We start from the raw sequence: 17,575 nt of genomic DNA on the forward strand, positions 1-17,575 counted from the left end.
TTGAGATAGTTGTTCCACCTCCATTTTGGTAAATTTTAATACTACCTCCGTTAATTATTATGTGCAACAAAGGGCATTTTTTGTGAGACATAAAATATGCGTTTGTTGCACATAATAATTAGGCCAAATTAGAAAATAACACCTGCAAAAAGACCCGATTTTGTTTATAACACCTTAACATTTCGAAATTTTATTATAACACCTACAAAAATCCCAAACGTTTGGTTTCACCACCCACTAACGGATTTTTGGATGGAAACCGTTAGAGGGACCCACTAGGGACACGTGTCAGTTGTTTATTGGCTTAAAAATAAAAATTAATAAAAATTAAAATTAAAAAAAAAAAAAAAAAACCCCTAAACTCTAACCCAGCCACCAGCCCCACCACCGCCGACCGTCACTACACCGCCGGAGACCCCCCACTGTCGTTGGATTCCATTCCTTCTCCGGCGAAACCACCGGCCGTCACCCCCACCAACATCAGCCCCCCCGTAAATCCCCTTCCCCCTTCCTTCTCCCCGAAAAATCACCCCAACCCACCACAACCCTCCACGAAAACCACCTAGCCCCTTCGCCTCTTTCAGACCCACAACCAAACCACCGTCAACAACCGCTACAAGCACCAATCGAAATTTCGCTGGTGGTTCTCCGTCAATTGGTGCTTGTAGCGGTTGTTGACGGTGGTTTGGTTGTGGGTCTGAAAGAGGCGAAGGGGCTAGGTGGTTTTCGTGGAGGGTTGTGGTGGGTTGGGGTGATTTTTCGGGGAGAAGGAAGGGGGAAGGGGATTTACGGGGGGGCTGATGTTGGTGGGGGTGACGGCCGGTGGTTTCGCCGGAGAAGGAATGGAATCCAACGACAGTGGGGGGTCTCCGGCGGTGTAGTGACGGTCGGCGGTGGTGGGGCTGGTGGCTGGGTTAGAGTTTAGGGGTTTTCTTTTTTTTAATTTTAATTTTTATTAATTTTTATTTTTAAGCCAATAAACAACTGACACGTGTCCCTAGTGGGTCCCACTAATGGTTTCCATCCAAAAATCCGTTAGTGGGTGGTGAAACCAAAATTTTGGGATTTTTGTAGGTGTTATAATAAAATTTCGAAATGTTAAGGTGTTATAAACAAAATCGGGTCTTTTTGCAGGTGTTATTTTCTAATTTGGCCTAATAATTAACGGAGGTAGTATAACAAAAGAGCTTTCTATAAGTTATAAAGTGGATCACATAGATTAGCATACGAAGTATATATATGATAATAGTTAAATGAAAATTTGTCAAAAATATAATACCACCATTGGCCGGTCTTTCGACTTATAAAACGGCTTTTTTTGTTATCCCACCATTGGAGTATCAAGTGAGAATTTCAACCCAATATCAATTGTTGGTTGTTATGTTAAAACAGAAAATGAGCGGACATAGAGAAAAATGAACTCTCCTTAGAAGAGCGCGGATGTGCTACATCGATTTAATAAATATATCAAAGGGGCAGTGCAACCTAATAATGTGAGGGTAGAAGATGATAGGGATGAGATGGATATTGGCGAAAATGAGACAACCCCAAGATGGAGAAACCTGTTAATTCGTATAGTATGATGAAAAGAAAACAAGGAAATCTAAGGATCCTGACTTTCACTAGAGAATAAGAGGATGATGCGTCGGATATGATCAGGCCTATGAATGTGACTCAAAGGATGAAGGGTGTCCGCTGATTCTGTTGACTAAGGAGGAAAATGACGGCGAAGCTGCCCGTGGAAATGGTCATTGATTATCAAGTTATTTGATAAGAAATTATGATATGTTGTCTTCATGCGACGTATAAAATCTCTTTGGCAATTGAAGGGACTAAAGGAGAGATAGCCTTGACGGATTTAGGGTGTGCCTTTTATGTGGCCTGGTGAGGTTTACTTCAATGGAAGATTATGACTTTGTGATGACTCAAGGTCCATGGATGATTGGTGATAGCTATATTATGTAATACCCTGTATTTTTATATGTATATTAATTTAAAACATTATTTTATGAAGTATTTAAATAATTCAAAATGAATTATATATTTATGGTATTTTAATAATTTTTAATGGTTTATTTAAATTAAAAATTCATTTTTATTTATTTATTTGTTTTGAAAATATTTTAATTTATTATTTAGAACTTTAGGGCATGTTTAATTTATAAAAGAAAGTTTTAAAGTCAATGGATTTTTAAAGAAAGTCAAATGCCAAATTGAATAAGAATAGGAATTATTAAGGGTAAAAAGGAAAATTTAGTTAGGACGATTTTGAGAGAGATTATAAATACCCATTTTATGAGAAAATTAAGGCCATGTTCTCATCAGATTATTTTCATTTCAATTAGGCTCTAATAAGTTCAGTTTAGTTCAAGTTTAGTTTAGTTCAGTTTAGTTTAATTTATGTCTAATGATATTGCTAATGATATAAAGTACTTTTAAGCTTATATCACAACAACGACAATAATAATAATAATAATAATAATAATAATAATAATAAAAATAATAAAAAACGGTTCTGGCCGGCAAAAGGATTCGAGAAGAACACTCTTGTAGGAATATTTCAAGCATCCCACACTTGAGCCCCAATGTGATCATACACCTAAGCATGGTGATGTCTAAAGGGAAGGAAGCTAGAGTAAAAGAGTCGCCAACAAGTTTTAGGAACTTAATATACACGTTAGTAAATTCAAGGAAAATAATAAATCAAACAATTAGATTAAATAATTGAAATAGGGATTTGAGACCAAACCCTCAGAAATTATCAACTTTTCACGTTTAGGGCAAAGGCAACTTCGAACTTGGTAAGGTGTGTCTAGAACTTGTAAATGCGGAATTTTGTGAGAGGGAAGGTTTAGAAAAAGAATAGAGAGAGAGAAAGCTTCTAGCTTTTAGAAAGAGAATAGAGAGAGATGATGGATGTGAATAATGATTCTGAATGAATAAAAATGGGGAGATTCGACCCCTATTTTTAAAAAAATAGTCCGGAACCCGAATCAAGTCCCATTCAAAATAAAATAAACGACAGGAGTTAGCACCAGACGACGAGCTTAGCGCTAGGCGACAACCTTGTTGTCTCGCGCTAAGTCAGAATTAAAATGCGCTTTGTAAGCGGAATCATCTTTGTAATACGATTAAGCAGCTAATTCCGCGTTGATCAGATTAAAATCATGTTTGTGACAAATCACATATTTTATTCAAAATAAAACTCTTTAAAATGTAATTATTAATCCTAATTTCATTAGAATTTAAAAGAATATTCTAGATTATTCTAGAAGACTAAAATCAACCCTAATAACTTTAGGAATAATAATTAATAAGCCATCCTGTAGATCATTGGGACACATATAAAATTCATTTTGGGCCATATTTTATTTAATCCATAACTTCCTCATTATTCATCGGAATTGGGTTTATAATATATCGTTGGAAAGCTCTTTTCGACCCCAATCCAACTACACTAATATTGGACCCTTATCATGGACAAAACTAAATTGGACTGACTATTTTCATAAAATAGAGTGTAAGAAAAGAAATATTTTCGAAAACAGAAAGAAAGATATTTTTAATAAAAACAACCACATCACTAAACTTTTCACACTTTTACTTCGTTCGATAATCAAATGACGTGAAAGGTATTCATCACATGTTTGGTTTTGGAGAGACACATTTGGGTGTCTACAACCCTCGTTCCTACACTCGACGCTGAGCAGACAAGTAGAGGACTGGAGCTGAGATTGGCAACTTCGACAAACCACAACAATAATCAACAGTTGTGGCCAGATTTGGAGGACTATGGGATGAAGGAGAAAGGGACGAAGAGAGAGAAAGTTGGTTTGGGGTTAGTCCCTGTATTAATGGGAATAATAAAGCTAAGAGAAGGGATGATCGTTGGCTCTGTATCTTTTGTTCCAGTTTTTTGTTTTTTTTATTATTTTATTTTTTTAATTTTGATAATTTTTTAAAAAGTGTTTAGTGTTTTGTGTTCTTCTGTCATTTTAAGATTTTACTTTTTAATTATATAGTATATGTTTTTAAAATGTTTTGGGGTTCCATGTTTTTAATATATTTTTCATAAATATTTTAATCATATAGTATATTTTTCTTAAATATTTTAATATGTATATTTGTATATACACATATATATAATAATAAATGGTCAAAGATCATTAATCTGTAGTTAAAAATCACTAATTAATAAGTTCAGTTCAGTTCAACACTAATAAGTTCAGTTTAGTTCAGCTCAGTTTAGTCAATGAGAACAGGCCCTAAACTTTGCCAAAGGTGGAGAATACCCAAAGGTAAACTATCTTTCTCTCTCCTCATATTTATCTTTCCCCTTATTTTTCTTTCCCCTCTCCTTTTTCTCACCTTATGCGCACACCACCACTACCATCGAGCAGTGGCCGGCTGCCACCACCAGCATAGTCTAGGGCTGGAAATCCATGACATGACCTGACCCGATAACACGACCTGAACCAGATCCGAAGTTACTAACCCAAACTCGACCCAAAATAAATTTAAACAACCCGAATTCGACCCAATTTGACCCAAATTTCATATTTTGTAATAATATTAAGTTTTTCACTATTTTTACTAGTTTCTAACCATTACCTGAAATTGACCTGAAATCCGACCCAAACTCGATTTGGTGACCTAAATTGCCACCTATACCACAATCGCCCACCGACAGCATGGAGTGGCAGCAGCAATAGCCGCGAGAGATGGTGCACCGGCTACTCTCCCCTCCCTCTTTGCGGTTGCGGTTTTACAAAACAAAACAAAAAAAAAAATTCCTTTGTTTTTAAATAATCAATCTAACCTTGATTAATTATTGATTTGGATGTGTGTGCATGATGTTTTTAATATGTTTTAATACTGTAATGATTAATATGTGCATAATTTTTAAATTTGTTTTTTAAATTAAAAAGCGCCAAACTGATAGCCCTAGGTTTCTAAATTGATGTTTATTGGTGGAATTTGATTGTAGTTGATTTAAACTAGGGAAATTCTCTTTGGTAAAACTATACTTTTAAGTTTTCTCGGTGGTGAATTGCAAAAAAACTTATTATCTATCTTTGGTAAACTTGAATTTTTTCAATTAAGCTAACTATAACATTAATGACTATTTTTAACTAAATATTTAACTATAGTTAGGGTTTTTTTTTTGTTTTTTTTTACAATGAAATGATTTTAAAAATAATTTTAAAACTAATTTCTATATAAAAAATACCCTTCCCCGACCTGCATCCCACCACGTCGGTGCCCAGCTACCTTCCTCGCCGTTCACTGGCTTCCCCGCCTCGCTTCCCCCTGAAAACCTTAGAAACCCTAAACCACCAATCCCTTCCTCGAAATGAAGACCCTTAGAAACCCCCTCCTCGAAATCTCAAATTCTTAATCTCTCCTCCCTAAGCGAAGTTTTAAGGTTTGATTTCACTCGATTTTAGTGTTTGATTTCACTCGGTTAGATTTTGCTTGGTTTTAGAGTTGATTTTTCACGATTTTAAGGTTTATTTTGCTCGATTTAGGAGGCGTTTTCGCCGGTTAAGAGGGGTTTTGGTGGTGGTTTTGGGGTTTTGGTTTGCAATGGTGGTCTGCGAGAGAGAATGAATGGGTCGTGAACGGTGGTTAGGGGTTATGGGTTGTGGTGGCTTGGGCGGTGGTTTAAGCGCTAGGGGTTCTGGGTTACGGTGGTGGTTTGGGATCTGGGTTGCGGTGGTGGTTTGGGCGGTTGGGGTTCTAGGTTGCGGTGGTGGTTTGAGCATTTGGGATCTCGGGTTAGTAATGGAAGAGAGGTTGGTTTTTTTTTTAAAAAAATAATTTAATTATTAAAAAATAAAGAAATTAACCATGGTCAATGAGTTTATAATAAAAACTACTCTTTGGTAATAAAAAAATTCGAGTTTACCAAAGATACTAATTTTTTTTGCAATTCGCCATTGAGAAAACTTAAAAGTATATTGTTACCAAAGAGAATTTTCCTTAAAATATTAAAATTAATGTTTTAAAACTATATTACAGCAAGTTTAAGAGTTTTATAATGCTGGGATTTTTATGTAGAGGCTAGAATTAAGTTTTTTTGAAGGTATTTTAATTATCCATTAATCTATATCTATATCTATCTACTTTATTAGTATTTAAAAACAAAAACCATCATCCCTATAATGCCACATGTACATTTCATTTTTTTTTTCTCCAATGACACATGTCACTTCATTTAATCTTTCTTTTTTTTTTAATCCCTTTTCTCATATAAAAAAAAACTTTAATTCAATACATGTATAAATTATTGAATGTTGTTTGGTTCACTTTCCTCCAATTTAATTTCTACTACAATTGCATTCAATTTTTACCTCTTCTTCTCCTCTATAAACTATTCATTTGCCAATATAAATATATTAAAAAATAATTATTTATATAGTATACCTATAAATAAACCGTGCATTATAGTATACCTATAAATAAATCGTGCATTGCACGAGCCAGAAAGCTAGTTGGGAATAAAAGTAGATGGTTTTAATTAATGTTCAACACGTTTTAGAGGATTTAAAAATATATATATTGCTGGAAATTTATTATGAATAGGTATTAATGTCTCTTTGTAATTTTTGGTTATAAGAGACTTCCAAATGAGTGATTTTGTCTAGTCTTGGCGATTTTGATATCATATTAGAGGTACGTTTGCATACTCAGTAATTATTTAAGTGTGTGGAAGCATGCTAGGGCTTGTATAATTAATTCCAAATTAGTATTATGATTGGTATTGATTGAAATTAATGGATGGATTTCTGTTGGTGATTGATTTGTGGTGTATAAATTATTTGAGGTGAATTATGGATTGAAGTTAATTATGATGGCATGTTGATATGAACCATACTTTTATTATTGGCATGATTGAGAGCATGTTGGATTATAAAAAGGAAATTTTATTGTGGTTCATATGATTTTTATTGATACTACAAGCACGAAAATTGAGCTAGTAAGTGTTTTGGTACACATGAATAAATGTTTTTGCCTTGCCTAAGTGCATTTAAGGTATTCTAAACACCGAGGGATAGGATTTGCGATGCTTTATGAGCTTAATGTGTTTCTACACCGAGGTAATTTTAAAAAGGTTTCAACATTAAATTAAATGTGGGCACTAATTATTTAAGAATTAAATTGGAATATTTGATTACTTGAATGATTTATGTTGATTGATTGTGTTGTGAATAAGAGTCATCACCAAGTCTAAAAATATGTAAAACAATGTAAATTGAAAGAGATGACGCACTAAATAAAACTATTGGAGCGTATATACCATGAGTATACATGAACATATGTGGGGGGGGGAAGTTATGTGACTTTATATTTGATCATAACTTTTATTGGTAGTACAAGACGCTGTATTTTCCTTTTTATTATTATGCGCAAGACGTCCAGTCACTCATAAGTGACACTTTTACCGGGCAGGGATTTGGTGGGTGTAGGCGTCGCTCGAAGTGCGCCTACGTTAAAGCATGTGTGAATATGCTTGGCACTCATAGGAAGTGGGAATTGACATAATACGATTAGGGACAAGGAAAGTAGGGAGCCGCCAACAAGTTTTTAAGGAACTTGTAAACCGTTCACGGATCATAAAAGGCAACCACGAATAAGGGACAATGATAGGCAACAACGATTGACCCGTGAAGGTTACACCCCAGTCATAATCCATGAGATTCCTAACTCCATATGGTTCGGAACCACGAAAGGAGGATCGGGGATGATGGTACGAAATGAGTCATGGAGTCACATTCGCCCGTATTGGTCTCTACTCGATTCTTATAGTGAAAAGTGATTCCTGCGATCTCAAAGGCATGCAAACAAAATATTCAATTTGCTCCAAACTATTATTAGGCTAAATTGTTTAAATATTAATGCAACACATAATTCTAAAATATTAGTGATCACTTGATTAAACAACAAGATTAAAAAGGAACCTAAACCGGTTGTCCAAATTATCTTATTAGGCGTGATTTTCAATTACATATTCCCTTTAAACATGCAATATGGTGATCATAATAACAATAGAATAAACATTAATATTGGAAGCAATTTTAACAATAATAGCGTTAGTCAAATCATATATAAAATAACCCTAATCATGATACTAGAAATATTAAAATATAATAAGAGTAATTAAATTAATTAATTACTCACATTCCGCTCGTTCCTTTAAATTGCTACATCATGAATAAACTGTTAGTAACTTCAATAAAAATATAAATCAAATGGAAATTAAATTAAATTAAAAGTAGAGTTGATTTGGTCCAAACCCTCAGTCAATTATACCTGTCACGCCTTGTTTAAGTATAGAACTTTGGGTATTGTATGGACTCCTTGGAGTGCTTAAGGAAGAAATGATAGAATAGGGAGGCTAGTGTTAGGATAAAGAGGGAGAAAAGAATTATTTGATGATCAAACTTGTTGATCATTGAAAAGGGAAAGATATGAGCTCTATTTATAGAGAAAAAAGAGGGGTCGAAGAATCAATAAAAGATCGAGTTCGAATCGGATTAAAACTCTTGCGATAGACAACAGTTTTTGCGATTTTTGTTTTTATCATATCTTTTGATTCATAAATCGGAATAAGATAAATAAGATATAGTTGGAAAGCTATTGAAATCTTCTTTCTACCCCAATTATAATCAGATTAAAATATTTTGTATAATAAAAGATACTGCCGAAATAGTGAGACAGTGTCAGTTTTGGATAGAGTTTGACATTTTATTCATATATTTTCCGTTATAGCTCGGAATTGATATTATAATGTATCATTGGAATGATAATTTCAAGGGCTATCCAACCATATAAAATTTGGGAAAAAAATATGAGGCACGAAAATAATATCTATCTATCTTTGAATGTTTTTCAATTCGAATAAAATTTGGACTTTCAAAAAAAGGAGTTGTATTCAATTTCAAACTCTTTAATCTTATCTTTTCAAAACGGATAATTAGCATCTTTTAGAAACTTATAGATGCTTCCAATTAGTCCTAATTGGTTTAGGAATGAGACTAAATAATTTGGACCCTCCACATGATCATTGGGTCGTAGGTAAGGTGGGCTTAGGTTCAGTTTGGGCTCAGTTTTATATTTTGGCAATAACTTATTCGTTATAACTCGGATTTGGACTTATAATATATCGTTGGAAAGCTCTTTTAAAGCCCCTTCCAAATATTTAATCATTAGACCCAGATTATGGACTAAAATAAACATAAATAAACGTTTTTATAAAAGAACACGAAATGAATGATTTTAAAGGACACGAAATGAATTATTTTGGGTTTAAAGGCACGAAAAGAGGAAAATAAGTTATGGTTTGGGGAAATTTGCTAGGATTTGGGTTGGTTTATGAAATGGAAATATGGATTTAAGCACTCCAAGATTAAATACTCAACCCGACCAATAATGGCGGTGAAAGGTTGTTCATCATCGGGTTTGGTTTTGGGGAGACATTTTTAGGTGTCTACAGTGGGAAACCCGTTCAATGCGTAATCAAATTAAATAAGCAATTTTACTTATTCATTATTCGTATTGTATATTCTATGTGAAATGCCCATTTTATATAGTGTTTAACCCCGTCCCTTGGTCATATTTAGGAGTATCTTTGGTTCTACGGAGCTACTTTTATTACTAATATGTGTTTTGTAGTGTTTTCGTAGTCTTGGTATTGTTTTATAGGAAATTTTGGTTTTGGAGCATTTTCCCGGACTTATTTAAGCCACTACGAGCATTGGAGTAGGATCGCATTCATATACATTCCGAAGCCCAAGACGACGTTAGAGAAAACAAATTGGTGATTAAGGGATCGGTGATGAATAAGAAGAGTTTGAGGCATTGAACCAAGTTATAAAGACCCGAAGAGGAAATGCAGATAAGGTAAAGAAATAGCCCAATCGAAGGAGTCCATGTTGCCCAAGAGCTCGCCCGACCGAGGAAGCCCTCGCCCTGAGGCGCTCCCGGACGGACACTAAAGATAGGAAGGAAGTACCCTTCGCCCAAAGCTGCGCCCGATCGGTCGTGATATTAGAAGGCCACCAGCCGAAGGCGGGCTCGTCCGGGCGAGATGGCGCCGCATGTTTATGAGGAACATTTTACGAATTCTACTTTGTTTTAATTTGGGATTTATTAGTCAAGTATAAATACATTTTGGTAAAGGAGATTCGATTATGTCTTTTCATTAGTTAATTTCTAGATTTTAGTTTTAAGCTTTTGATTAATATCTTGTTCTCTCAACTCTTTTAGTTTATGCAATTCATTATTTCTGTTTATTTTGATAACGATTTCTTCCCCTTTTATTTTCAATAATTTAATTTCTTTGATTAATCATGGCTTGTTTTATTGCCTTGCTTAGTTTAAATTTTAATATGTGTGAGTAGTTTAATTTTTGGGGTTTGTGGGGATCCATAAATTATATGAAAGGGTAATTTATTATTTTTGATTGTCAATGCTTTGATTGATTTCCTATTGATCGATTTAATGTTATGCAATTAGATTTAATTTGACCAGGTTTAATTGCATGAGTTATGCAATATTGATTTGAGAGATGAGAATTGATGTTAAGGCTTTGTTTCAATATGCAGATTAATTTATAAATGGTTAAGTTAAGATTCGAGAGATGCGATTTAATAGCGGTAGATTAATTCTGTAGTGGTAATATGTAGCGGAAGCCCTTTATGATCTGATTAATTTATGCATTGATGATTGATTGTTGTGTTTTACCCTATAATATTATTTATTGGTGAACCTATACCCTAGGCTTTGATTTATTGATTTCTCCTAGTTTAATTTGCTTTTGTTTATTTATTCTCCTTAGTTTAATTTTCATAAAAACAAATTGGTAACTTTATAATTTAGATTATATTAATTAGTTAGGAATAAAAAGACTTGTTTCCCTGTAGATTCGACCCTACTTCCCTATCTGCTTTGGTTAGAGGACTTAGGTTATTCTTTTGATTAGGTGATATGACTTTATCCTGTCACTTTACCCTATAATATTATTCATCCTAGCTTCACACAACTTACCTAGGGTATATTAAACAAGGTAAGTTGTGTGAAGCTAGGATGAAAGCATGTTAGTGTGCACTGTTTACGCTTATGTACTTAGCATTGTTGATTGTGTGTTTGCATGTTTGTTTGGCCTTGTCTTCATCTTGGCCATACGACGACCCATTTCTAATGGAGAGTAGTAGGGACAAAGTAAAGAGAAAGTATTCCGGTGATAAAGCATATTCATGATGAGCATGAGTGAAGAGTGAATCCTATTTAATTAGTTTCTATAAGAATATGTCGTGATTTATTTGCTGTACTTCGCTTGTGAGACTAATACCAAGGTTTTATCATTCGTTTGGGTTTTGAAAAGGGCCTAGAATGGTTCCAAGTTGTAGGTTGACTTTATTTGATTCATTTGACTTTGGTTTGATTTTACTTTCATTTGGTTTAACTTTTAAGTTAACTTACTTTGGTTGATTTTTGAAGTGATGAGTCTTCCGTAGTGTGCCTTTGATAATTGCCTTTGTCGTTATCATGGTAGTGGTAATGTCTTAGATTTTCCTATTTCGTATTTTAAAAAGAGCAAAACGGGTATTTTAAAGGAAAGAAATTTCTAGTGTGTTACATCTTACAATCAGGAAATGAGTATCGAACTTTATCTCAGATGAAGAACCAATCAAATCTTAGCTTTGACTGCGTGGCTAAAGAATCTCGGGTTTATCAAATGAATACTAGATCGAAATTTCTTGCATAGAATTGGAGAAAAAATTGGCAAAGTTATACGTATTGATAGAAATACGGAATCCATGGATGGAGGTTAATATGTGCAATTTTGTATCGAAGTTGATTTAACAAAACCTCTATTGTCTAAATTTAGACTAAATGGAAGAGTCTGGAAATTCCATTTTGAAGGTTTGAAGTTGATATGCTTCAAATGTGGTCATTTGGAATATAAGGATATCGAGTGTCCTAAATTCAAAACTAACCAAGATAGTGTGACAAGATTGGAAGTGAATCGAGATGAAAGCCAAGGGGAAGTCTTAGGAAAACTATTGGGAAGACAGAATAAAATGTTACGTATGGTTAGGAACACAAAAGGGCTTACACATGTTTCGCACAATTTTGAACAAGTTTAATTTCGGCTAAGTCATTGCAAATTTTGTAAAAATCAACTAACAACATATGGCTAAGTCATCTATAATTTGAACAAGTTTAATTTTGGCTTTCTATCTACTTAATTTGTTCATAAATTATTTATTGATGTATAAAACTTTTTTTTAACCGTAATAGTAAAATTTGGATAGTTAAGTGTACTCCAATTAATTTTTTGGGAGCAAGTCGGATACCCTCCACTTATGACATAAAAATTGACTAAAATTAAATATTCGCACATACGAAAACAAGGAAAACGTTCCACACACTAACAAGCACAAACAATCAATCAAAAGTGAATACATGTACAACATATATATAATATATATAAGTTAGTGAAATACATGATTTAATGTATAATAGAAATCCGGGGAATGATGGACCGCTACCCGGTATAGGCTACCCCGCCCAATACCAAGTGACGTCAGATTTTATTTTATTTTTTTAAAATATATTTTATTTAGGATAAATAACAGTACTTAATGACTTAATAACAGTATTTGATAAATTAATAACAATACCTTAATTTAAAATAACAATTTTTAATAATACACTGATTTTTACTATAATTCAATCTGATAATTACTTTAAATGACTTTTAACGGTACTAGTTATCACAACTCTACTACTTATACGTCAAAATAAATTACTTTAACAGTTTAAAAGCCCACCATGCTTCGCAATAATAGTTATTTAACTAGAGAGTTTTGACTTTTGACCAATACCTAAACTTAGTCGACAATGGAACCTCCGGCGTTCTGAGCTTCTGGCTTTACCAAGGTAGCTAACCCCAACCATGTCTTCTTTAGATCAGGCTCAGCACAGATCTAATTCGTTTCCTACCTTAGACCGTAATCTCTAATTAGACAATCCTTATTGTGTTTATGATGGAACTAAATAGAAATTAAAGATAACTCATTTGATATATAAGGTTCAAGGGGATAACGTTCCCTTCTTGAACAAAACTTTTATTTAATTTGAAAAGATTACAACACTCATATATTACAACAAACACACAAACTGAAAGCTTAAACAGACATAAGCTGAACTAGAGTTTTCTCTACTTTAAGAGAGATGGAGAACCAATTTGTCTCTTAAGGTGAGTATTTTTCTCTAGAGGACTCTCTAATGCTTTCAGAGCAATTCTCTAGCTAACTCTTCCAACCCTGCCTTCACTTCTTGACCTAAGTCCCTTTATATAGGGAAACAAACTTACATAGGATCCTTATCCTGACTCAACAAGCAATTTCTACACCATTGCTTTTTACAAAGATACTTTAAGACAAACAATTAATAAAACGTGGCTACAGTAAAGATGCCTTGAATTATTGCTGGCGTGGGCTCAAGCATTCATAATTTCATCCATCATCATCTCTTGTAGGCCTCCCTCACTATCTTTACGTTCTTTGTACATAGGATTCTCTCTACAAAGGTCTGCAACACATTTGGCTGCATACTCTTCATCCCAACTCATGAATGCTTCAAACAGATACTCATAGCCTTCAAATGACAGAAACTTTCCACTTTCAATATCTTCTAAATATTTGTAGATTGACTCGGTGTTGTTTATGTCATCTACTAAATATTCTTTCATCTCGTTAGGCGCCACAATTGTTGTGTTACCAATATGAAACATGACAAGAGGAATTTTTTTCCTTTTTATAAAATCGTTAAGATATTGTGAAATGTAGAAAAATCCCAATGCTCTTGCTTCAGTTGGATTTCTAACAGTCTTCTGACGAATTAGTATGGGATCTTTGCAATACCTCACTTCCCCAAATATTATTAAGTAATGCGGGGGACTAACTTTTCCTTCTTTAACTTCAATATTAGCACATTGTACCTTTACTCTTAACTGAAATTCGTCTTTTTTGTCATCACAATATTTTCGAACTTTGTTGAATTGGTACTGCTGGAACTTTGTAAGTCTCGGAAAGAAAGAGTCATTAGGAGTAGGGAATTCATAGAAATCATGTACCATTCCATAATCCCAAGCCTTGTAATGTATACTAATGAATGGAGCATTCTTATTAAGAGGATATGGGTAGATTAGCAATGATGCAACTTTAGAGTTTTTGGGAAACTCTATTCTTTCTCCCCATAGATCTCGAAGATCAAAGAACTTGCTGGACCTTGTAACCACCAACTCGTACCATGTTCTAAAATCATTCTCTTATTTTGTTTAATATTGTATTTCGTACGTTAGGAATGAGCTGAAATAACATAATTGTTATTTCGAACATCAATAACCTTTGGATTACCCGGTGGCAACCCTTAATTAAACCATCTCGCAAAAGTTGTTTTGCCGATATGATCAAGCCTTGCATTAAGGCCCAACTGGAGGGTGAAACCCGCTCCATTGCCTTTTTGGTCTCATCAATGAGAGTTTTCCTCTCTACATCCATCTTTTGAAGTTGGTATATGTTCAATTTTTTCTTTGTTCCCTGTATATGTTCAACAGTAAAAGAGAATTGGTTAAGCCATAATTGCCAACGCAGGAGTCTCCCTTGCGCTTGCATATTAGACAAATTCTTTTTAACAAAACCGAGTATGCCTTTGCAATCTGTTCTTATTAAGAGCTGTTTAGAGGCTAAGAAGATTAAAAACTTCTCGATCCCTCTAATAACTGCAAGGATTTCCTTTTGCATGGTAGGATAGTTTAACTCAGCTTTGTTAAAACTTCCACTGCTATATATGCAAAGTCTTTCTCCTTCTTTTATTTTTAACACAGTACTCCAGTGCTCATTACTTACATCTGTTTCAAGGATTAAATCATCTTCACTAGTAGTAGCATTAGTACAGGAAGATCTTTACACATAGTTTTTAAATTTTGAACAATTTTGGAATCACTTTCCTTCCAGTTCCAAGTTATTTCTTTCTTGAGCTTTTTCTGTAATGGCTTCCTTAATAAAGCAAGATTTTCTATAAAATCAGAAGCATAGGTTAAACATCCTAGAAATCTTTCCAGCTGTTTTCTATCTTTAATTTTATCGGGAAATTTTTCAATCTTTTCTAGAATATGTTTTTGCAGTATTATTTGTCCTGCTTTAATTTCTAATCCTAGAAACTCAATTTCTTGCTGAGCATAAACACATTTATCTTTTCCAAGGATTATACCATGCTCTGCACATTTTTTGAGTTACTGCTTTAAGATCATTCTTATGTTGTTTTAAATCTTTTGAGAATATTAGAATATCATCTATATAAACCAAACAACAATGATTAAGTTCTCTAAAAATATTATCCATTCTGCTCTGAAATATTTGTGGAGCATTTTTTAATCCAAAAGGCATTACTAGCCATTCATAATGCCCTTGAGGGGCACTAAATGCAGTTAATGGAATTATAATCCCCCTTATTTTTAAATATTTTATAAATGAAAATTTATTTTATTTATAATATTTATTTGTTATTTTTCATAATTTAATTTCAAAAGTTTTAAATAATTATTCTGGGTCGAAATTTATTTGAACAAATTATTTTATGCACCTTTATTCTACAATTTATGTCCAATTAAACAAGCCTAACCCATTTGTTTACTTAATTGACCCATTATTTTTATGAGGCCCAATCTTCCTATTTACCCTACAATTCTCTCCTATAAATACCCCATGAATCCCCAAAAATTTCCCACACAAAAACGTTAGTCTTGTTTTCTTTCTCCTTTGTTTTATTAATTTGTGTAATTATAATTATTGATTTATGGTTTTGATTTTATTGTTTGAAATTAATTGAATTAGTATAAAATTGTATTTTGATGATTAAATTTTATAATTTCAGATTTTATAAGTGTCATAATTTTTAGATTTTGTAAATTTTTATACCGATTTTTAATTATTGAAAATCATGATTTTAAGGTTTTTATGAACAATTGATTTAGGGCTTTTATAGTTATGATGTTTTGAAATTTTGGTGATTATAACTAATGATTAGTTTAACTTAATTCCAGATTATTTTGAACATGTAAATTCGTGTTTTAATTTTTAGATTTACGTTCGTTAATATTAATCCCGTTTTAATCCCGATCAGGTTCTGAACTCATCCGATTTTGACAAAAAATTAGTGTTTTCCATGTCGAAACAATGTTTTAAGAAAGACTCACTATCTTTCATAGTGAGCACCACCCTTTCGTGGCCAAATTCAGCCTCTAAATATGATTTTCGGGCATTTTTTTTTATTTTAACGAAGTTTTTTTTTATAATTATAATATTATTCTTGAGTTTGATTGATAAAATTAATTATTTTTAAAGTTAATTAAGCATAAATATATGTTTTTATTGAAGTTTTAAGTGTTAGAAATAGTTTCTAAGTACTACTTTTGATGTTTTATAAAGAGGGTTTAATCACCCATTAAAAAGGGAGATTATTAGGGGTTTTTAAATAATTTTTAGATTTTTATTAAACTTTAAACTTGCTGTAATTTTATGTATAAGAGTGTATTTTAAGGTTTTTATGAAGAAAATTTAAAGAACTATATATAAGCCTTTAATTTTAACTAAAGGGAAGGTTTTAAAGTGTTGTTTGATTTGGATTTTGAAGGTTTTAAAGTAAGTTAGTATTGCTGTAAATTTGATTGATTGAGTATTGATTGAGATGTTATTGTTTGGTTTAGGAGAGGAGTTTATTGAAGGTGATTTCTAGTTAGTAAAGTGGCATACCAATTCGTTTGCTCAAGGTACGTACAAGTTACGAAACCTTTCTTTTAGGTGCATGTTTAAGGACGGATCGAGAACTTAGTATCATGTATAGGGATGACTGGGTTAAATTGTTTGGTTATACATTGTGAATTTCATATGATGTGCACTATTTTATATTGTAAGTATTATTTGTGCTCTAATTATGCAAGGTGCGCTTAGAGGCAAAGGTATGTGATTGGTATAAAGATTAATTTATTACTCATTCATGATTATGCAAATAGGATGAGTAAAGGAAGAATTCAAGTCTTATAAGACGAGGTTAAGGTTTTTGGGGTGCCTTATGCACTCAAGGTGTTTATACACCGAGGTAGTTAAAGGAATAAATAATAAATGTTGCTTGTCACTAATAAATCAAGAATTGAAATTGGAAAGTTGTTTTACTTGATTGAATTGATATTGGATTGATTGTATTGTTTGCATATGAGTCATCACCAAGTCTAAACCTGTAAATCACGTAAAGTGCAAGATGGATGAGCAATAAAACTCTGGATTGGTGCACTTCTGGAGTAATGACAATCAGGGGTTGGGGTACACGGGGTATTAGCCGTGTACTTTTATCTAGGTCGTCTGATCTACGAGTCTCCTATTTCAAATATTTTTTTTAAAACTAGGAGTTAGGTGAGATCTCATACTAACTACGGTCACGGAGTCGCACCCGTGGTCGTTGGATGTTTATTGATGTTTCCGAAAGGAGGCATGGAGTTTTTCTT

Source organism: Chenopodium quinoa, unplaced genomic scaffold (genome assembly GCF_001683475.1).
Source record: "Chenopodium quinoa cultivar QQ74 unplaced genomic scaffold, ASM168347v1, whole genome shotgun sequence".
In the NCBI taxonomy this organism is placed as follows: domain Eukaryota; kingdom Viridiplantae; phylum Streptophyta; class Magnoliopsida; order Caryophyllales; family Amaranthaceae; genus Chenopodium; species Chenopodium quinoa.